The sequence below is a fragment of the Pelophylax lessonae genome (genome assembly GCF_965119305.1).
Source record: "Pelophylax lessonae genome assembly, chromosome: 2".
Classification (NCBI taxonomy): Eukaryota; Metazoa; Chordata; class Amphibia; order Anura; family Ranidae; genus Pelophylax; species Pelophylax lessonae.
This window is the reverse complement of record NC_138769.1, coordinates 310121380-310145507: the sequence shown is the minus strand read 5'-3', so window position 1 is coordinate 310145507 and position 24128 is coordinate 310121380.

Below are 24128 nucleotides of genomic sequence, written 5' to 3'. Positions count from 1 at the left end.
GCCTTCTGTCTCTATCCAGCGATGTCCATGAGTTTCTCAGTCGTCCTAGGACTCTCCCTCCTGATTAACTGAGATACAGCCGCTGCGCCATTGGCTCCAGCGGCTGTCAACAAATTGAGTGAGGTAATCACAAGAGAAAGGAGGCAGGGGCAGAACCGCAGCTTCGGGTCTGAATGAACACACAGAGCTGCAGCTTGGCTCAGGTGCCCCCATAGCAAAATGCTTGCTGTGGGGGCACTCAATAGGAGGGAGGGGGGGGCCACGAGCCCAGAAGTAGGACTCGAGAAGAGGAGGATCCGGGCTGCTCTGTGCAAAACCAACTGCACAGAGGAGGTAAGGCCCTGTTTACACTTGAGTTTTTCAGCTCGTAAAATGCTCATCTCTAAAGTCTCAAAACGCCCAACAAGCAAAATCCTCTTCATTTCAATGGCCCCTGTTAACATGTGAGCATTTTGTTGCCTGAAGCTCAAAAAAGCACATGAGGTTCGTTTTTGACAGATTACAGGTGTTTTTGTTAGATGTCAATGTCTGCCTCTAAACACCTGCAAAAAACGCCTGAAAAAAAGGCCAAACAAAACACCCTGGTGTGACTGGAGCCTAAGGCTGGCTATACATGTTCAATCTTTTTGTACAATATTCTGTTAGATTTACCAAAAACCATATAATATGGGGTCAAAACTAAACAACACTTTTAATTGTATCCTATAACGCAGACCTTTGTACTACATAGTTGAAGGTAAATCTAAAGAAAATTGTATAATGTATGGCTAGCCTAAGTATAACATGTTTGTAAAGTCTCTCTTTTTTTTTTTTTTTTAAATAACAATCACTTGAACTACGCCTCAGTGCAAGTTTAGTATATACAATACTTATAGATAGGACCTATTTAAATATTACCTGTAGTTACGAGTTTAAAAACAAGAGTTTACTACCATTTTTCTGCTTTGTTACCTGTCTGCCTTCAATATTTTCCACATCACTGCAAGTGAAATCGAACATGTCTTCCTATGCATTCCTGCATATTTTTTAGCATCTTAAAAAGAGAGGTCAGCAATTGCAGTTTTCATATAGCTCAGTACAAGTTTCTTTCAACTTGGTTAGGGCCTTTTCATACTGAACGCAGTTGGATGCATTTTGAACTGCACTCCCATCTCCATAGACAGCCCAAAATCAAGGTAATGCTATAGGCATAGTTCACATCATTGCAGTTCATCAAAAAAAAAAAAAAAATCACACCGCGTCCACCTAAAGCCAAGACCAAAAATGTATAGGAAAAAAATTAATTCATGCGTGCTTCAAATGCATGTAAACGTGCAGTTTCTGGTGTAAATGGGCATTTTCCATGAAAAAAAAAATACCACATAATATTACATAGTTTTTATTTGGTATAAGACACGTTGTATGCTTTCATTGTCAAAATGCAATTTACACCCCCCCCCTTTTTTTTTAAAATCAATTATTCATTTAATTTTTTTTTAAATTGTACACTGACTATGGTGCATACGTATTGTACACTTTTAAAGTGGAAGTAAAGTTGGTCTGTAAATAAATGGCATACAGGCAGGGTATTATCGACAGAAGAGACCCTATTGTTCTCTTCTGCCATAAATGCATTCTTCTGCCTGTCCGCTATCATGGTCACTAAGCTGCGCATGTGCAGCTCAACAAGCATTTATGCCCCCGATCTGTGCTGCGGCGATGTGACTCCCGTGCGGGAGTGACGTCATCGCGGCCTGGCTATCAAGTGGCCGAAGGAACACCGGGCGAAGATGGAAGCACCGGGAACCCGGTAGATCGATTTCACTGCAGCGCTGGAGGACACCATATGACAAGTACGGTAAGTGTGCCATAATGTACTTATATTCTGTGCATACTAGTACAATATGACATAACTCACCTGGGGTCCCTAAAAAAAATTTACAGCAGACTTTACTTTCGCTTTAACATCTTCAACTAGTTGCCGACTACCCGCTGCAGATATACTGCGGCAGGCTGGCTTGGGTGTGCGAATCACTGTAGCTGTACGTCGGTCGGGCACGGGGCAAGGAGGGGTGCGCGGGGCCCCGCTGTCCCCGCAATGTTTTGATTCAGAACGTCCTGTGCCCGTGTAATGTAAACACAGGCACGGGATATGATGTAATCTCCTCTCCTGGAGTCTTTTTCGGTTCTAGCGTGAGGGGAGAGAACATCTACTGTGAGTACAGAAGAAGCACACTGACACCAGTACACACAGGCACACATTTAACCCCCTGATCAGCCCCTAATTAACCCTTTCACTCCCTGTCACAGTGTACACTATATGCAGTACAGACACAATTTACTGATCACTGGCAAGCACTAGCGGCCTAGTACATCCTGGTCATAGTCAAACCAGCACTGCAGTAATACTTGGTGACATGGCAAGTCCCATAAGTGCAGTTCAAACTGGTGCGGTGGCTAGCACAAGTAGTGTCCTGCAGCCTCCAAGAATTCAAAGACGGGCCCATAGTCCTTTCTGATGCGCTTGCAAATCCTGATTGGGAGCCCACCACTTCTGCAGTGCCTGTACCCCCCCCCCCCCCCCCAGGGCCAACCCAGAATTCAGGTGGAAACAGCCAATTTTACTTCCCTTGATTTTTATAAGCTGTTTTTTATGGAAGATCTTTACAGATCTATTGTGGACCACGACAATTTATATGCCGATCAAGTCATTGCCACAGATCCAAATTTGACCCTTGCCAGAGAATTTGCATGGAAACCTATCGCGGTTTCCAAATTTAAAACTTTTCTGGGCCTATCATTCCTCATGGGCATTACTAAAAAAAGTGTGTTGCGGTCATATTGGTCCACTGACCCAATTCATCATATGCCGTTTTCTCTGCTGCCATGGCCAGGAATAGATTCAAGCAAATCTTGCAGTTTATGCAGTTCAGTGACAATGAACTCTGTCGTCCTTGGGGAGACCCTGGATATGACCGGCTCCACAAAATTCGGCCTTTCGTAAAACACTTCAACCAGGAGTTTGCAGCCTTGTATACGCCCCAACAAGCTGTCTGCATTGATTAAATTTTCTGGCCGCCTTGCTTTCAGTTTCTCCCCAGCAAGCGTGCCAGATATGGGGTCAAGATATATAAGCTCTGTGACAGGGCAACAAGTTATGAGGGAAAAGATAGCAATGTGGAGCCCCCCAACTGCCCAAACTACATGGGGAGCAGTGGCAAAATTATTTGGGACTTGGTGTCACCCTTGTTCGGAAAGGGGTACCAATTTATACGTGGACAATTATTACACAAGCGTGCCACTTTTTAGTCACCTTTTTGATTTTGGAATTGGCGCATGTGGCATCGTGTGACCTAATCGGCTTGTAGATTCTGACTTAGACAGGGAAGAGAGCCTGCTTGAAGTTTAATAAATTGCTTGCAGTGAAGTGGAGGGACACACAGAATGTTTTTGTTCTGACCTCCATTCACGCAGATACGACAGTCAAAATTTGCAACGGCGACTGGTGTTGTTGAGAAGCCCCTCTGTGTCCACAAATACATCCTTAACATGGGAGGGGTGGACTGCCAATGACCAGATGATGGCGCCGTAATTAGTTGCCTGTAAGGCCAGCCGCTGGTACAAAAAAGTGTCTGTATACTTATTTCAATTAGCCCTGCTCAATACTTATATTCTATACAAAGTGTCAGGAAGTAGTGGATCCTTCCTCAAATTCCAGGAAGAGATCATCACAGCCCTTCTGTATGCAGAAGGTGCTGTGGCCCAAATTCACAATCCAGATGCAGTGAGCCGGCTGCTTGAGAGGCATTTTCCGGATGTCCTCCCTAGTACCTCTACCCAAAAAACACCCCAAAGAAGGTGTCATGTCTGAAGGAAATGCAGATTTAGGCTTGACACCCGTTATTTTTGTCCCTCCGGTCCTGGCCAACCTGGTCTCTGCATTATTAGTATAGGGTACAGCATGGCACAGTCTAGGGCACACTTTTTCACAGAGGGTCTCTAAAGATGTTTGCTATCGCATTTTGAGAGACCCTAGCCTGGAACCGTTTTCGTAACTGTAAAAAAAATAAATAAAACCAAGAACATTTTTCGTTTTATTGAGTTAATTTTCTGTTCCAGGTTTTCTACTTTTACTGTACTTTATAATATGCTGTTATATTGTAATGTTTTATTGTTACTGTGTTTTATTGTTAACCATTGTTTGCTTTGCAGGTACGCCCATCAGCTGCAGCACTATTTTGTTTATCCTGACGGCAACAGAGTTTGCTCTCACCATATATGTAATCAATGATTGTAGCACTGTAGGAGGTGATTTCACCCCCGCAGTTAAAAAGCGCATATATAGCGAAGCACAGGGGATGAGGTGGACACAGAGGGCTGATCTCCCCTATGCTTCGCCATTTATATTTTTTAACACTTTTCTTGGCAGATTTCTTCATCCACATCGATCAATGTGAATGGAGGAATCTGCTATGTTCTTTTTTTCCTTCAACCCATGGGCTGAACGAAAAAAAAACATTGCATGTATGCCCATCATAAGAAGTGGGTGGATGCTGTCTAATGGTGGGCATACCACACACTTTCTGGTATCGTTTTTCACAGCCAGCAGTCAGCTTTCATGTAAAAGCAATCCTAGCAGATAATTAGCCACTAGACTGCTTTTACAAGCAGTGGGAGGGAAGTACCCCCCCCCCCCGCCACCTTCCACGGTTTTATCGGGCTCTCCTGTCCCACCTGGTAACCTGAGACTGCAGCCGGTGGTTCCGTCAGCTGACCATAGAGCTGATTGGAGACCAGAATGGCTCCAATCATCTCTAAGGCCTAAGAAACCAGAAGCTACAAGCATTTCATGACTTCGGTTTCGCCAGATATAGACAGCGCCTTTGGGAAAGCATCTGATCACACTAATCTTGGTGTGGTCAGATGCTTTAAGGGCAGAGGAGAGATCTAGAGTCCGATAAACGCCAATTTTTTGAAAAAAAAAAAAAAAAGCGTACCAGTCACTAATTATTGCTATCATAGGGGATATTAAAATTCCCTGTGATAACAGTAAAAATAATAAAAAAAAAAATGAAAGGGAAGGTGTCAAAATGAAAAAGCAAAATAAATAATAGAAAAAAAAATTCAAGCACCCCTGTCCCTCCGTCTTTGCGCGCAAAGGCGAATGCAAGCATCGGTCTAGTGGTGTCATATGTAAACAGCAATTGCGCCATGCATGTGAGGTATTGCCATGAATGTCAGATCAAGGGCAGTAATTCTTGCAGTAGACCTCCTCTGTAAATCTAAAGTGGTAACCTGTAAAGGCTTTTAAAAATGTACCGCTGCACAGGCTTGTGCAATTTTAAAGTGTGTCATGTTTGGTATCTGTGTACTCGGCATCGGATCATCTTTTATATTTTACCAATAATCTGGGCAATATATAGTGTATTTGTGCATTAAATTATAAAAATTATTTTTTCTCCTAAAAAAAAAAAATTGCGTTTGAAAAGTCTCTGCGCAAATACCGTGTGAAAAAAAAATTGCATGGGTGAGTGTGGCATAAACTTCTAATATTGGGCATAAAAGGCCAGGACAGTTCAAACACCCCCCCCCCCCAAGTTTTTTGCTGAGAGGCATGTTTAGTCCATGGAATATATTATATTTTGCCACAAGTTTTGGGAAAATGAATATGTTGAATGACACCCCAAAATGCATTCTGCTGCTTTTCCTGAGTACAGTGATACCCCATGTGTGACTTTTGGGAGCCTAGCTGTGTATGGGAACCCAAAAACCAATCACCGCCTTCAGGTTTTCTAAGAGCGTAAATTGCTCATTTTACTTCCAAACTACCTATCACAGTTTCGAGAGGCCATTAAATGTCGAGATAGCACACAACCCCCCCAAATAACCCCATTTTGGAAAGTAGTGTGTGGTCTTGGCATTTCCTGGCCTCCGAAACTGTGATAGGTAGTGAGGAGTGAAATCAACAATTTCTGCCCTTAGAAAGCCTGAAGGCAGTGATTGGTTTTCGGGGTCCTGTACGTGGCTAGACTGCCAGAAAGTCTCACGTGGTATCTCTGTACTCAGGAGAAGCAACAGAATGTATTTTGGGGTGTCATTTCACATACACTCATGGAATGTGTGAGCAATCTATCATTTAGGTGACAACTTTGCGTAAAAAAAAAAAAAAGAAATTGTAATTTTCCCAAAACTTGTGGTAAAATATTCCATGCCTCTCAGCACACTGCTTAGTGTCTACTTTCCGAAAAGGGGTCATATGGGGGGGGGGGGGGGGGGGGTTGTGCTATCTTGGCATTTCATGGCCTCTGAAACTGTGATAGGTAGTGAGGAATGAAACCAACAATTTACGCCCTTAGAAAGCCTGAAGGCGGTGATTGGTTTTCAGGGTCCTGTTCGTGGCTAGACTGACAAAAAGTCTTACACATGGGGTATTCCTGTACTCAGGAGAAGCAGCAGAATGTATTTTTGGGGTGTAATTCCACATATACCCATGGCATGTGTGACCAATATTTCATTTCAATGACAACTTTGTGTACATTTTTTTTTTTTCAAATTTTTCAAACACCTGTGCCAAAAATTTTTTATATTCAATGGGCTCAACATGCCTTTCAGAAAATTCCTTGGGGTGCCTACTTTCCAAAAAGGGGTAAGTTGGCGGGTGTTGTACTGCCCTGACATTTTAGCACTTCAAGAATTGACACAGGCAGTCAGAAAGTAAAATCTGCGTAAATTCCAGTATATACACCATAGTTTGTAGATGCTATAACTTTTGCGCAAACCAATAAATATACGCTTATTGAAATTTCTCATCAAAGATGTAGCTAAATACATTTTGGTCTAAATGTGTGACAAAAATTGAGTCTATTGGATATTTTTTATGAGAAAAAGTAGAAAATGTCAGTTTCTCTAGCGCTCATCGACAGACGTAGTCCTCGGTGATACACCACCTTCGGGTTATGTTACCTCCGCAGGAGCAGGACTAGACAGGAAATTAAAAAGCTCTGGCCACACCCTAGGGGCAGTCCCAGAGGGTATATCCTCTCTCTCTCTGCCTCAGCAAATCAGTTATTTTCTGTCTAGTTAGGAGTAAGGACCTAGATACCTTGCTGGGATCTTAGGTCCTGGCAAGAATTTTTTTCTAAAAGGATTTTTAGACAGCTTTTTTTCTCCAGTGTTCCTGTGAGATCTTCAAGCAAGAAAGCTGAACTGGGCGACGGGCTGGATGTTGAGATCCGGTGGTCACCCCAGTTCAGCCTACGAGCGCGTGCAGGCCATAGCTCCGCGCTGGGTCGGCCGCGACAAAGTCCCATTAAAAGGACTGAACCCGCGAGTGAAACATCTCGCTGAAACGCCAAAGACCATGAGTCACGGCGTCCGTATCGGTCGACAGCCCTCCCGCCCCGGTGGAGAGGGGTACTGTCAGGAGTTGGTGCCCGCCTGGTTCCGGTATGGTGAGTAGTATGTTCCCCCTTTTTCCCTGACGGGTTTTGTGGTGAACGCGGGCCCCTCTCTGTATGGTAAGAAAGAGTTCTTTCTATCCTATAACATGTCACAAATCCTCCTACTTTGAGTGTGATTTTATGTGTGCAAAAAGCCAGGAGGCTTGGTTTGGGAGCTAACAATCTATTGTATACATGTTTTAAAGATGTAATCTGTGGCATTCTGGGAATCTTATGGGTTAAGTATAAGCTACCTACCAGTCAGAAGCCACGGACATGTAGACTGCCTTCCAAATCAGATCTCCAGCTATTAGCAGGCCTCCCGAACGGCCATGCGGTCCGCCAGGGCCGGTACCGCCAACCACGCCATATCCCCATGCAGTGAGAGTGTTGTGTGCCCTGCAGCACACCGCTAGTCAGCACAGGCCGCCGCCATTTTTTTTGCTGGATCGCACGAGCCGCCATTTTGGCGTAGCCTCGTGTCTCCAGCATGGGGGCGGCCATGTTTGAGGTGATCCTACACCTCGTGGAGCTTGGGGGAGGCGCCGGAAGGCGTGCAGAGGGGCGGAGCCGCCTCCCTTCTTCCTGGGCAGCCAGCCAAAGACTTCCTGTTTGTCAGGACAGCGCTGTAAGCTGTTGCAGTTTAACTCTGAGCATCAAGTGGTGAGCCTGGGGGTCTATCTCTCTCTCTCTCGATCGATAGGGATCCCTAGCAGGTAACACTAAGGGGCTTTTTGTGGCGCTGGGGGTCAGAAAAAAAAAAAAAAGTTTTTTTCTTTTGAATTATATTATCCAGGAAGTAACTGGAGTTATCATGGACCCTGCCACACATATTCCCCCACCTGTTTCCCTCGAGGGGGCCTCGGGACCCGCCGGTGCACAGAGTATAGAATCATTTACAGCAATTTTGGAGTCTATGGTGGCTCGGGTGGAGGCGGCCTGTCAGGGACGGGGGTCAAGGAAGCGACCCCGCCTACCCCTATACCATCTGACACCTCTGACTCAGATTCAGAGATGGTCACGGCAGTTGCAGGTTCCTCTGCAAGGGCTGTTATCCCAGGTAAAGCCCCCTCAGACAGTGAGGAGGACGCTTCTTCTCCTGCTATAATTCAGGAAGAAGCATTGGTGGACGCACTAGTTGTGGCAGTGCAAGAAACCTTAAAACTTGAGGCTTTACCGGCAGAGGCAACTGAAACAGAGAGGCCTTTCGGTACTAATAAGCCCATCAAGATGGCGAAGGCTTTTCCGGTACCTAAATGTTTTGGTAATCAGATTAAAGGAGAATGGGAGCATTCTAAACGTACCTTTACTATTTCCAAGCGTATTGCTAGACGCTATCCGTTTGAGGAATCCATCATTAAGAAATGGACGGTACCACCAGTCGTGGATCCGCCTATTTCCAGGCTGAATAAAGCCACGGTTATTCCAGTGGAGGACACTTCGTCCTTTAAGGATCCGGTGGATCGAAAGATAGAAGCAGAGTCCCGCACTATCTTTTCTCTGATAGGGTCAGCATTTAGACCAGTAATTGTTATTGGTCTAGTTTCCCAGACACTTACGGAATGGGCGAAGATGGTACGCCAAGATCTTAGGGGAAAAGATATTCCCCAGGAGACATCTGATTTGATGGAACAGATCATACAAGGGCTACGGTTTATCTGTGACGCAGCCTTGGACACAACTCCCTTATTAGGGCATGCATCTAAGTTAGCAGTGATCCTCAGACGTGTGCTGTGGTTAAAATGCTGGTCAGCTGACCTAGGTTCCAAAAAGACCTTGACCAATCTCCCTTTTCAGGGGAATCGTCTATTTGGGGCCAACCTAGATGAAATCATTAAGGATGCCACTGGGGGCAAGAGCACTTTCTTGCCACAGGCTGCAAAAGCTAAGGGACCTCGCAACAAGCGAGGACCTTTCTTTACCGCCCATAAAGGGCGCCCGGCTGGTACTAGCGGGAAAGGCAAGACTCCTCCAGGAGGATTCAAGAAGGGCTGGTCGGACAAGCAGAGGACCAACCCAGCCAAACCCGAAGCAAAGGAGTACACAGCCTGAAGGTGCGCCCCCACCCGGTTTCAGGGTGGGGGGACGTTTTCACCGGTATTCAGGACATCAGATCGAGCATCAACCACTACTACCGGTGCGATTCTTCCCTTCCAACATTTTAGTACCACAGGAAGCGGTAGTTACCGTTCCCTGAATAGATCTTTTCCTTTACCCTTTCCTAGGATTAGTCCCGATACCTCACAGGAATCGGATCTGGTTGACCAGATAGGCCAAGTAGCCTCTAGTCGGGTGACTTCGGTCCCTGAGGTTCAACCAGAAAAGATCACCCTTCCTGATAACTATCAGGTATCTGATAAATGTGTGGAAACAGAAAATGACCAGACTTTCTCGGATGGTCGGGGCCAGATAGCTCTAGGGACGCCTGGTTCAGATCCAATCAGCGCCAGTGGTCCTAGAAATTCTAGGCTGGCCTCCTCAAGCCGGCCTGGCCGACTTGGACATGCTAGTCGCAGACGTTCCGTGGGAACTTCGTCTCAGGGAGTGTCGGTGGTCTCTAGGACCAAGTTACCTTCGTGCTTTACAGTCGCTGGTTTTAATGGCCTGGCCATTGAGACCCAAGTACTGAAGGACAGAGGTTTGTCTACTTCTGTCATTCCTACCCTTATTAAAGCAAGGAAAGCGACTTCCAGCAAAGTCTATTGTCACACATGGAAGACTTATATTGCGTGGTGCGAATCTTTAGGATTTCCTCCACGTACCTATTCGGTGTCTCGAATATTGGCCTTTTTGCAACAAGGGGTTGAGCAGAAGCTAGCCTTGAGCACCATCAAGGGTCAAGTTTCAGCATTAGCAATCTTCTTTCAGAAGCCGTTAGCTACCAAATCCTTGGTGCGGAATTTCATCCAGGGGGTGCGGCACCTGGCTCCTCCAGTCCGCGCGCCCTTACCGCCCTGGGATCTTAATTTGGTTTTGTCGGTTCTACAGAAACCTCCTTTTGAAAACATCAGGGAGATTCCCTTGCTTACTTTATCCCAGAAGGTGGCCTTCTTGGTGGCTATTACTTCTGCTCGCAGGGTGTCAGAACTGGCTGCATTATCATGCCAGTCCCCATACCTAGTGATTCATAGGGATAAGGTAGTACTTCATCCTAAGCCATCTTTTCTTCCTAAGGTGGTTTCAGATTTTCATCTGAATGAAGATATTGTACTACCTTCCTTGTGTCCTCAGCCCAAGCATCATCGGGAACATGCGTTGCATTCCTTAGATGTGGTTCGGGCAATCAGGGTATACCTGAAAGCTACGGAATCATTCCGTAAGACGGATTCACTTTTTGTGATCACGGATGGCCCCAGAAAGGGTTTGCCTGCATCTGCCGCAACCATTGCCAAATGGATTAGACAGACGGTGGTACAGGCTTATTCTATTAAGGGTCAGAGTCCTCCGTTCCCTGTTAGGGCGCACTCCACTCGAGCGCTCAGTACTTCCTGGGCCTTTCGCCATCAGGCGTCAGTGGTCCAGGTATGTAAGGCGGCCACCTGGTCGTCGGTACATACCTTTACAAAATTCTATAAAATTGATGTGACGGCATCGGCGGATGCCTCATTTGGCCGCAAGGTTTTGCAGGCCGCAATTTGAGGAGACCGGTGGTTTTTTCTGTTTGAAAATTTTTTTGTTGAGTCTCATCATTAAGGATGAGCATTGTAAACTTCTAGTTGGCACCGGTTGGGCCTTCTAGATTGGGATTTGATTTCCATTTTCCCACCCCTCAGTTGTGATACTGCTCTGGGACGTCCCGAAGGTGGTGTATCACCGAGGACTACGTCTGTCGATGAGCGCTAGAGAAAAATGGATTTTTGTAAAATCTTACCGTAAAATCCTTTTCTCTTAGCTCATCGACAGACGTAGTCCCCGCCCCTCTGTTTTGGAGTTGGGTTGGGTTAAATTCTCTAAGCACTGCTTTTTCACATAACTGATTTGCTGAGGCAGAGAGAGAGAGGATATACCCTCTGGGACTGCCCCTAGGGTGTGGCCAGAGCTTTTTAATTTCCTGTCTAGTCCTGCTCCTGCGGAGGTAACATAACCCGAAGGTGGTGTATCACCGAGGACTACGTCTGTCGATGAGCTAAGAGAAAAGGATTTTACGGTAAGATTTTACAAAAATCCATTTTTTTCTCAAAATGTTCGGCCTTTTTTCGTTTATATCGCACAAAATAAAAACCGTAGAGCTGATCAAATACCACCAAAATAAAGCTCTATTTGGGTACAGCATTGCATGACCGTGCAATTGTCAGTTAAAGTCACGCAGTGCCGAATTGCAAAAAATGGCCTGGTCATTAAGGGGGTGAATCCTTCTGGTCCAGTGACCCTAAATGATTGTTTATTCTCCAAACATAATTCATATACATCCACTACTTGCACACAAACGGCAACTGCCCCAACCTATAACTTGCCTTAACAGCAAGGAGCACATGGAAGAGTGACGAATGTCAAACAAAAACAAACAAAAATTCCCAGCTCAATTTACCAAGCAGCCTGCAACCAACCTGAATTGTCCCATCTAACAGTTAAACAGGGGTTTAATTTGCACACATTTTCAAATACATGTGCAAGCTTTAGAGGCCCTGGCAAGGCACCCAAGTATTATCTGCAGTCCTAAATCTATACATTTTGAGAGCCTCCATAGTAGGAACACATATATAATTATAAATTGAGGGCAGGCTTGACTGGAGGGAGCCCCCTCCTCCTTAACCCTAGGTTCACACTATTGCGGAGCATGCTGCCCAAGTCTGCTCAGGCACAGGGGCCCACTGGACACACAGCAGATAGCAAAATGGCAGCAAAGTTGTCCAGTGGGCCCGCTCACCAAATTGCTAACAGTACAAACAAATGGCAACTGCTCCAATCATAACTGGCATTAACTGCATGGCGCACATGGAAAAGCGACACAGAAAAAGAAAAATTCCCAGTTCAGCTTACCAACCAGTCTGCAACAAATCAAAATGTCCAACAGTTCACATTAAAAATGAGTTAAGTTTGCACACATTTGCAAATACATGCGTAAGTTGCAGGGGCCGTGACAAAAACACCCCAGTATTCTCTGCAGTAATGATTTATAGAGTTGGGACTGCAGATAATACTGGTGTAGCACCCTCCTAGTCAGGTACTAGATAGACAGACAGAATCGTTTTTGGCTCTGTCTGCTTAACCGCAGAGCAGCAGGCTAAATCTATGTGCTCCCTGCTTCACAGTGACCAGGATCTGTTAGCTAGGCGTGCTCCATGTGTTCAATGTGTGATTCATGTGGGCTGAGGGAGTGTCCCCACTGTATCCAAAGAGGTACATTGGACAGTGGAGGAAACCCAGCCAATGACACACAGGCTTTGATATCTATCCCATGGGTTTGGCACAGAGATTGGTGCATCATAGGATAGGGTATAAAAGCCAAGAGCACATGAGGGTGACGGTTGTCTCTCCTTCTGTAGCTGTGGATGGTGGTCACAGGCAGTCAGCCTGATGAACCAAAGTGTGGGGCTGAATCCAGAATCCAGGAAAGCTGACTGGTGGAGTTTGAGGCAACAGTGACTCTGGAAAAACAGTGTCCGCTGTGAGTACAGAGGAACTTGCCCAGGAATGGGACCACTCCAGTGGATGGAGTCAGTGGACGGGTGTCGGCACATTTAGTGAGAGAGAAAGGGGGTGCCGAGTTTAGAACCCTGAAGAGAATTACAAGCAGGAACACTTAAAGTATCTTCACTTCAGTGCAGAGTGAAGCAGCGGCCTTGCCACATTTTAAGGTCAGTTGTCCTCAATGCTGTGAATAGTTATCAGTTGGAGTATCCCACTCATCCCTTCTCCTATCCAAGTTCTAAATTAAACTACAAAACAACATCCCCTGGACTGATCATTGACTGAGCCAAGTACTTAAATCGTTAAGTTTCTGCAAGTCGTTGCTACGGGTAACCCAGGGGAATCCAGGAAGTGTTATATCCAGAAGACCTCTAGGGGGGCAGTGCTACACTGGGGTGCCTTGTTGTGGCCTCTGCAGCTTACGCATATATTCACAGTGGCTTTGGGGTGCACACCCTAATGCAATAGGCTGCAAACACCTATTGAAGCCACCCTCTAACAAAGCAGATCATAGCAGCAAAAAAAAAAAAAAAACAGAAGAGGAATTTGGAGGAAGTTGCAGAAGAAGCTTCTGCCTTTACAATCACTTTAAACATTTGATATATTTTCTACTGTGAATAAAATATGGGTTTATGAGATTTGGTAATCCTTGCATTTGGGTTTCATGTAGATTTTCTCTATCGTCCATTGACAGACACAGCAGCTATGCTTCTTTACCATTGGGTTATGCGCCATCTTCAGGAGTAGACTAGGGAATGAAAAAAATTTACTGCCGCCTATTGGGACTGTCCTTCTCAGTATAACCCCACACCCACTGTGCTCGCAAATCTTTTCTTGCTGCCTAGTGAAGGAGTAGGACCTAGGTTTCCTGCTGGGACTTTGATCTCAGTTTTTTATTCTTTTAAGAATGTTTTATATTTATTTATCTTTACTCACTATCGCTAGCTAGTGTCAGGGAGATCCTCCTGGTGAACTACAAGTGACAGCAGGCTGCGGTTTCGCACTGGATAATCTAGATCCTTACAGTCTCCCAGCCTGGCCAACGAGCGTGAGCAGGTTATGGTCCCGACTAGGCCTCGCCACGACGGAGCCCCTGTGGATGGGGGCGAGCCTGCGAGCAGATGTCTCGCCAGGATGCATCGACCTGGAGTCGCAGCATACCCCTTGGCTAGCATCACCCCCACTAAGGACGGGAGGCGGTAAGTGAGTAATGCTGAGCCCCCCATGTCCCTAGTGGCCTCTGGGGGGGTGATGTGGGCCCACTCCTGGGGATAACGGAACTCTGTTTTTTTCCTGAAAGATCCCCCAGGCCTATCAGGGCCAGGGCTTACACTGTTACCTTGTCCTGTGGGGTCTTATTTGGTAGAACCCTGTTGTGGTGGCCTCATGTCTGGGTCCTGAACGCATGGCAGCGTTTTCAGCCACCATCTTAAGTGTGGGCATCGGTTCTCTGTGTGTAAGGTACAGCGGCCATTTTCCCTGAGCTTCCTATGCTTTTGTATTGGCATCATTTTGTTGTAGCCTGCAGCTACATAGGCAGTCTAAAGCCCCGTACACATGTACCGATCGTCGGCCGACCGATCGGCCGACTTTTGTCCTCGGGCTGTCCTGTCCGCTGAAAAGTGCAAAAGACTGCACACGAATTTTGTCCGCCGACTGCAGAAGTGATGTCATGTGATGGTTAACTTTCCTTGTGTTTTTTCTTTTCTGAGCATGCCCAGTCTTGCAAATCTGCTGTCTGTTGGCCGAAATCTGTACTGACTGGCGAACAATCGGCCGTTCTGGTGTTGGCATACAAAAATTTTAATGCTTGCATGACAGATTCTGTTCAGCCGAAAGTGCACTGTCGGCTGTCGGAAGCATCATACTAACAAGCCGAAAATCGGCCGTTCGGTCGTCGGCCGAATCTTTTCGGCCGACAATCTGCACGTGTGTACGGGCCTTTAGGCCTCTTGTGATTCTATGTCACTTCCTGTGAGACATTTCATGCTGAAGCTCCATGTTGCAGAGTTGCTGATTACACCGTGAGGTTGTACAGTATAGGGGTCTTATTTTGGGCATTCCTCAGGCACACTCTGCTCCTGCCATTATTTAAGGGTGACTCCGGTAACAGCGCGATATAGCGGTGCGGACCGTGATCGCCATTTAAAGGGCGATACACCTTTTTTTTCTATAACTTGCAAAATGTAGTCCCAAGCAGTTATTTTTCCTCCAGAACCCCCTCAGTGCGACTTCCGGTGCATCTGGATCAAAATCTTTCATGTCTTTTTCTGCAGCATTGGAAAATCTGGCATCAAAGGTAGATTTTGTAATGAAACATGTTACTAGCCACAAACAGCCACTGTCTTCTCTGTCTGATTCTGAGCCTGTTATAGTCGCCTCTAGCAACCCCCTCCTTGAGGTATACCTCTCCTCGCAGTCAGATGGTGAGGAGGATAGGTCCTCCTCGGCTGCAGCGCGGGAACGCGCTATGGTGGAAGCACAGATTCGTTCAGTAAGGGAAACATTGAAATTGGATGATGAGTCCACACAGTGTGGAAAGCCCAGAAGTCGGGTCAGGTGTTTCCTTGTCCCAAAAACTTTGATGATATTGTAAATGAGCAATGGTGGCGCATTAAGCACGTGCTAGTGGTGCCAAATTGCTTTAAACGTCGTTATCCCTTTGCTGACTAGGTCTCGAACCACTGGACGGGCTAAACAAATCTACTGTGGTGCCTGTGGAAGACTCCCTGGCGTTTATGGACCTGGTGGACAGACGGGTAAATCTCCTTTTCCCGCCACCTGCATCTTTTGGCGGGCTCGATACTAAAACCTGTCGTTGCGTCCGTTCTGGTTTCTCAAATGGTAACAGAATGGGTTAAAGTGCTTAGGGGTAACTTAACTACTGAGATAGCTTACCTGATTCTGATTGAGCTCATGGACCAGATGGCCCAGGTGTTCCTGTGTGGTGCGGCCCTAGACACGGCCCCTCTGGTTGCCAGACTGTCAGCGGTGTGGATTTCCATACGCCGCATGGTGTGGCTGAAGAGCTGAACGTCAGACCTGGCTTCGAAGAAGGCCTTAACGGATCTCCCCTTTTTAGGGCAAACTTTTTTTTGGAGACTCCTTGGATGAGTTGATCAAAAATTTAATGGGGGGTAAGAGTACTATTCTCCCCCAATCCTCAAAAGGTAAGGCGCCCCACAGTAAGCGGGGGCCCTCTTTCATGGTTTTTTCGTGCCTCAGGTAACCGCTCAGAGCCTCTGGAGGGAACAAGAAGGCTTGGTCGAGTAAGCCCAAGACTAACTAGTCTGGTTGGGTGGACAAATCCTCTTCGGCATGAAGGGGTGCCCTCACCTGATTCAGGGGTGGGGGAATGTCTGCGTTACTTTCAGGAACCCTGGACATCTCTGATTCAGGACAAATGGGTTCACGAACTGATTTGTTCGAGGTACAAGATCGTATTTCGGTCTCGCCCAGCAGACAGATTTTTTTCCCTCATCTTTGTCTGTCTCCAGATCGCTTGAAGGATCTCAGGGAGGCAGTGCAGGATCTCCTTGCACAAGGAGTGGTTGTTCCAGTTCCTCAGCGGGAACGGTTTTTGAGTTTTTTTTCAAACCTGTTCACAATGCCAAGAAAGGAGGGCAAGGTGCATCCAATTTTGGAACTCAAGTCACTGAACCGCTTTGTGCGGGTGCAGAAGTTTCGGATGGAATCCATTCAGTCGTGGTAGCATCTTTAAATCAAGGGGACTTTCTAGCCTCCATCGATATCAAAGATGCATATCTACACATCCCTATATACGGGGGACATCAAAGGTATCTCCATTTTGCAGTAGCGGTGAAGCACTTTCAATTTGTGACGTTACCCTTTGGTCTAGCCTCCGCTCCCAGAGTCTTTCACCAAGGTTATGGCCCCAGTGCTGGCTTTGCTATGCAGAAAAAAGATTGCGGTCCTGGGATATCTGGACGATCTCCTGTTGAGAGCAAACTCACTTAGCCTTTGTAGGGTTACCTGTCCATCACAATTCAGACCCTTCAGGAGTTCGGGTGGACCATTAACTAACTTAAAAAAATCTGCACTGACCCCGTTGGTGCGACTGAATTACCCGGGACTGACTTTAAACTCCTCTCTGGCAAGGGTCTTTCTTTCCGGGGACAAACTTTAGATGTTGCAGGGGGTTGATGGTGTCCACCTTCGAGGCAGTCCCGTTTGCTCAATTTCATTCCAGGCCTCTGCAAAAGGAGATTCTTGTCAAGTGGAACAAGGATCCGCAGTCCTTAGACAGAATGATATGTTTGAGCCGGCTCACGAGGTTAATGCTCTCTTGGTGGCTCCTGTCGCCCCCGCCCTGATTCAGGGCAAGTCCATTATACCGCTCTTGTGGACGGTGGTCACCATGGATGCCAGCCTGTTGGGCTGGGGTGGAGTGCTGGACAATCTCTGTGCCCAGGGAGTTTGGTCGACAGAGGAGTCCTCTTTACCGATTTTTTAAATGTTCTGGAATTCGGCGCAATCAAGCTTTGCCTGCTCCACTGGACGAATCAGCTACAAGGTTCCCCAGTTTGGATTCAATCGGACAATGCCACAGCTGTGGCCTACATCAATCACCAAGGGGGCACAAAGATTGCCTGGGCGGCCCAGGAGGTGGCCGAGATTCTGACTTGGGCCGAGGAACATGTTCCGGCTCTTTCAGCAGTTCACATTCCAGGAGTGGAGAACTGGCAGGCGGATTACTTGAGGAGTCAAGTTCTGGACCAAGGGGAATGGTTCCTGCATCAAGAGATATTTTATCTCCTTTGTGTCCGGTGGGGCACCCCGGAGGTCGACCTGTTTGCTTCTGATCTGAACAAGAAGGTACGAAGGTTCATGGCAAGGGCTCGAGACCCTCTGGCCGACGCCACAGACGCATTGGTGGCTCTTTGGAGACAGTATCGGTTGCTTTATGCCTTTCCTCCAATGCAGCTGTTGTCGAGGTTCCTCCCACAGATTGGCGGTGGAAAAGGTGCCAGTAATTCTGGTGGCGCCAGACTGGCCTTGCCGGTCTTGGTATGCAGGCCTGGTAAAGATTGTTGTCGAGCCTCCCTGGCAACTGCCTCTGAGGGAGGACCTGCTGTCTCAGGGGCCGATCTTCCATCCTGCTTTACGGTCGCTGTCTTTAACGGCATGGCTGTTGATGGCCAGGTGCTGAGAGACAGGGGGCTCTCGGAGTCTGTGATCCCAACCCTGCTGAGGGCTAGGAAAGTGACTTTCAGAAAAAGTTGAGCAACGGGTGGCCCTGGGCACAATCAAGGGCCAAATGTCGGCCTTAGCTATTTACTTCCAATGCCCATTGGCAACTAATTCCTTTATCCGCACCTTTATTCAAGGGGTGCGTCATCTGGCTTCTCCGAGAGGATCCCCATTGCCTCTGTGGGTTCTGAATTTGGTTTTGTCTGTTTTTTTAAAAGCCTTTATCTCAGAAGGTTGCCTTTCTGGTGGCTATTACTTCTGCCCACAGAGTGTCTGAATTGGCGGCGCTTTCCTGTTCGCCTTACTTGGTCGTTCATAGAGATAAAGTGGTTCTCCGACCTAATCAGTCCTTTCTTCCTAAGGTGGTGCCTGATTTCTATTTAAATGAAGACATTGTTTTGCCTTCACTCTGTCCTAAGCCTAAGCATCCTAAGGACATTGCCTTGCATTCTCTGGATGTGGTTTGGGCGATCAGGGTTTACCTGACAGCCACGGAGCCTTTAGGGAAATCAGATTCTCTTTTTGTCCTTACTGAGGGATCTCGTAAGGGTTTAGCTGTGTCTGCTGTGACCATATCCAGATGGATTAGGCAGACGGGTGTTCAGGCTTATTCTTTGAAGGGTCAGGTTCCCCCTTTTTCTGTGAGAGCGCAATCTACTAGAGCGCTGAGTGCCTCTTGGGCTTTTCATCATCAGGCATCTGTTGGTCAAGTGTGTAAGGCGGCGACTTGGTCGTCCGTGCATACTTTTACAAAATTCTACAAGATTGATTTATTGGCATCTTCGAATGCCTCTTTTGGCCACAAGGTTTTGCAGGCTGCTGTATAGTCTTGTTTTTTTCTTACCCAGTTTGCTACGTTTTTAGCCTTGGAAATACCTTAACTGTTGTTGGTTGTGTTTTTTCCCACCCCTCGTGCCTATACTGCTTTGGGACGTCCCAATGGTAAAGAAGCATAGCTGCTGCGTCTGTCAATGGACTTCAGAGAAAAGGATTTTATGGTAAGTTCTTACAAAAATCCAGTTTTACTGGTATCCTAACTTTTTATGAAATGGGGGTTGAAGGTGTATCCAAAGTTAAAATTAAATATACTAACATAAGTATATGCCAGACATAATAGGTGGGGGGGTCAAATAAAGGGATGAAAAACAAGTGCATATTTCTTTAGGTGTGGAATCGCATAAACAAAAATTCTCTGAGTAAAAGTCCTTCCAATTCATTTATTATGATGTAGCAAAGGTTGTGCAATTAAGTGCTTTCATTCAGTGCATCACACCACCAAGTAGAGCTGCACGATTCTGGATAAAATGAGAATCACGTTTTTGTTGCTTAACCACTTAAAGACCAGCCGCCGCAGATATATTGCGGCAGGCTGGCTCTCCTGCTCAAACCGATGTAAGGGTACTGGTGGAAATAGTGGTCACAACAGATATAAAAGCTATAGGAAAATTTAGTATTTGAAAATTAAATCTAGAGCCTTCAACTTTATACAAATTTAGCCAGTCGCAAAACCGTTTAAGGTCTCCTTCTCACAGGTGAATAGTTGCTTCCAGTACATTCCAGAGGCATGAATCAGTGGATTCCTGAGGCTGGGATGACAGGTACTGTATATGTGAACAGATGTGGTCAATTCTAAAAAAGTAATGACATGCTGAGAGTCATAGCTGTTCACGTGTATCCACTCCACCTGCTGTTACCTGTGGTTAGGGACAGATGAGAAACCCTGGATGCAGACAGATGTATCCAGGGTTGGAGGAGGAGGGTTCAGCCACACAGTCAATGGAAATCAGGCAGGCATCAGCAAAAGGCAATGATGTTCTAACAACTTGAACTCACTGCGAAGTGGGCTCCAGTGATGTGGGTGTGTATGAAGAGGTGGCAAACTGTCTGTGGCTACTGCTGATTTGAAAGGAGGAACGCTCTGAGAAAGTGAGGTAGAACAGCAGTGCGGAATAACTGGAGGAAGTAGCTATCCTAATCTATCTGGTAGCACTGCCCCACAGGTACAAGCCACTGCTATTCTCACAGCCAGTCCAAATAGCTCCTCAGTGTGGGTCTTTTTTAACATATCTGAGGCTGGAGCGAAAGAAAACGTTTCTAAATTACCCCATGCCCACCTTCATGCCAGCTTTACAAAACTTCTTTGCAGCTGTTCCATTCCAACTCATGGATTTCGCTCCCTTCTGTGAGTTAATGGCCTGTGCTACACCACAGTGTCGGGTCCCCAGCTGCTGTTATTTTGCCAAGGAATTTCACTACCTCCATCAGCATGTAGAATGTAACTTGTGGAAAGACACATCTGACCATGGAAACGTGGTCCTGTAAGCATGGGGAGGGATGCTACATATCCTTCACAGCACACTGGGTCTATCTTCTAGCAACTGGGAAGGATGCAGATGGGGCACACTGCTGGAGCTGGTGGTACTGCTATGTGTCTCCTACAAAGGTAACACTGCAGTCACTTGTACTCCCTACTCCTCACTGGCCTCATCCACTGAGTCCTTGAAACCAGCAGTCTCAAACCCTCTCCTCACACCAACCAGGGACAGGAGGGGAAGGGCGGGCAGCAGCAAAAATTGAGCATACAAGTCTATTACCATAGGCTGCCCACTCTTCCCCATAGTAAAGCATAGAATATATGTAAGAATATTTAATAATAAATATCTTGCGCTCGTACTTATGTCAGAATATTTATACTACTCTGAATATAGCAGTGTATTTATTTATGGTTAATAAGCAAAGATCTGTGAAAAAGGAGAGTCTTCACCTATTGCCATAAATCAATGTCGTGAATTCTTTTTAATTGATTAATTTCTTTTTAAAAGCATATACCAATCTTAGTGAGTACAGTCTACAGCATGGAATATATATAAAAATATTTATTCTCAAGACATGCAAACACGATATATGATCAAACAAGAAGTGACACAAAAAGATAACTTTACAGAAAAAAAATACTAACTTCAAATAATCAATGCAATGTGATGTTTAGCTCAATAATGAAAGTGAAGGTAAAACAAAGTGAAAGTGAAACCAAAACAAAATGAAAGCAAGATTACCATTTCTTCCCAGGTATAGCATAAGCCATAAATTAATGTTCTATATAAACAGACTACAATGGTCTGCGTAATCACATAGCCAAAGTCATTCCACTGCAGATGAAATGAGAATAAGCCATGCAAAACGGAAGACTTAAAATTGCAAATAATGCATTTAATCTGATATTAATAAAAATGTATAAAAACAAAAATCAGCTTTTTAGAGAAAAATCTACTATGGCTTATACGACTGGGATTGTAATCTCATTACCCTTAACCACTTAAGCCCCGGAAGATTTTACCCCTATTCCGACCAGGGGGTATTTTACGACTCGGCACTGCGTGACTTTAACTGACAATTGTGCGGTCATGCAATGTGGTACCCAAACGAAATTTACGTCCTTTTTTTCCCACAAACAGAGCTTTCTTTTGGTGGTATTTGATCACCTCTGCGCTTTTTATTTTTTGCGATATTAATAAAAAAAGAGCGAAAATTTTGCAAAAAAATGACATTTTCAACTTTGTCTTTTAAAAAATATCCAATATACTCAATTTATGTATTTTTTTTTTTTTGGCCAAAAATATATTTAGCTACATGTCTTTGACAAAAAAAAATTCAATGAGCGTATTTTTATTGGTTTGCGCAAAAGTTATAGCGTCTACAAACTATGGTGTAAATACAGAAATTTACGCAGCTTTAATTTTTGACTGCCTATCTCATTTCATGAAGTGCTAAAATGGCAGGGCAGTACAAAACCCCCCCAAACTACCACTTTTTGGAAAGTAGACATCCTAAGGAATGTTCTGAGAGGCATGTTGAGCTCATTGAATATTTCATTTTTTTGTCACAGGTGTTTGAAAAATGACTAAAAATTTTTTTTTTTTTTTTTTACACAAAGTTGTCATTGAAATGATATATTGCTCACACATGCCATGGGTATATGTGTAATTACACCCCAAAATATATTCTGCTGCTTCTCCTGAGTACAGGGATACCACATATGTGGGACTTTTTGGGAGCCTAGCTGTGTACGGGACCACAAAAACAAATCCCCACCATCAGAATTTCAAAGGGCGTACATTTTTCATTGCATTTTCTCACTACCTCTAACGGTTTAGGAGGCCCTGAAATGTCAAGATACCACAAAACCCCCCCAAATGACCCCATTTTGGAAAGTAGACACCCCAAGCTGTTTGCTAAGAGGCATGGTGAGTCCATGGAATATTTTATATTTTACCACAAGTTTTGGGAATATTACTATTTTTTTTTTTATTTTTTTTTTTTACACAACGTTGTCACTAAAAGATAAAATTCTCACACATGACATGGGTATATGTGGAATTACACCCCAAAATACATTCTGCCACTTCTCCTGAGTATGGGGATGCCCCATGTGTGAGACTTTTTGGGAGCCTAGCTGTGTACAGGACCGCGAAAACCAATCAACACTCCCAGGTTTTCTAATGGCGTAAATTGTGCATGTCACCTCTGCACTACCTGTCACAGTTTCGGAGGCCCTAAAATTCCAAGATAGCACAAACCTCCCCCAAATGACCCCATTTTGGAAAGTAGACACCCCAAGCTATTTGCTGAGAGGCATGGTGAGTCCATGGAATATTTTATATTCTGCCACAAGTTCCGGGAAATATATATATATATATATATATATTTTTTTTTTTCACAAAGTTGTCAGTAAATGAAATATTGCTCACACATGCCATGGGTATATGTGAAATGACACCCCAAAATACATTCTGCTGCTTCTCCTGAGTACAGGGATACCCCATGTGTGAGACTTTTTTGCAGTCTAGCCGAGTACAGGTCCCCGAAAACCAGTCCCCGCTTTCAGGCTTTCCAAGGGCGTAAATTGTTGATTTCACTCCTGACTACCTATCACAGTTTCGGAGGCCCTAAAATTCCAAGATAGCACAAAACCCCCCCCAAATGACCCCATTTTGGAAAGTAGACACCCCAAGCTATTTGCTGAGAGGCATGGTGAGTCCATGGAATATTTTATATTTTGCCACAAGTTCCGGGAAATATATATATTTTTTTTATTTTTTTTACACAAAGTTGTCAGTAAATGATATATTGCTCACACATGCCATGGGTATATGTGAACTGACACCCCAAAATACATTCTGCTGCTTCTCCTGAGTATAGGGATACCCCATGTGTGAGACTTTTTTGCAGTCTAGCCGAGTACAGGACCCCGAAAACCAATCATCGCCTTCAGGCTTTCCAAGGGCGTAAATTGTTGATTTCACTCCTGACTACCTATCACAGTTTTGGAGGCCATGAAATGCCAAGACAGCACAACCCCCCCCCCCCCCCCCCAAATGACCCCTTTTCGGAAAGTAGACACCCTGAGCTATTTGCAGAGAGGCATGTTGAGTGTTTTGCAGATCTCACTTTTTGTCACAAAGTTTTGGAAATTGAAAAAAGAGGAAAAAAAATGCATTTTCCTGTTTTTTCTTCATTTTCCAAAAAAAATTAGAGCTGCAAAATACTCACCATGCCTCTCAGCAAATAGATTGGAGTGTCTACTTTGCAAAATGGGGTCATTTGGGGGGGGGGGTTTGTGCAATCTTGGCTTTTTATGGACTTCAAAACTGTGATAGGTAGTAAGGAGTGAGATCAACAATTTACGCCCTTAGAAAGCCTAAAGGTGCGCATTGGTTTTCCGGGTCCTGTACGTGGCTAGACTGGCAAAAAGTCTCACACATGGGGTATCATTGTACTCAGGAGAAGCAGCAGAATGTATTTTGGGGTGTCATTTCACATATACCCATGGCCTGTGTGAGCAATATATCATTTACTGACAACTTTGTG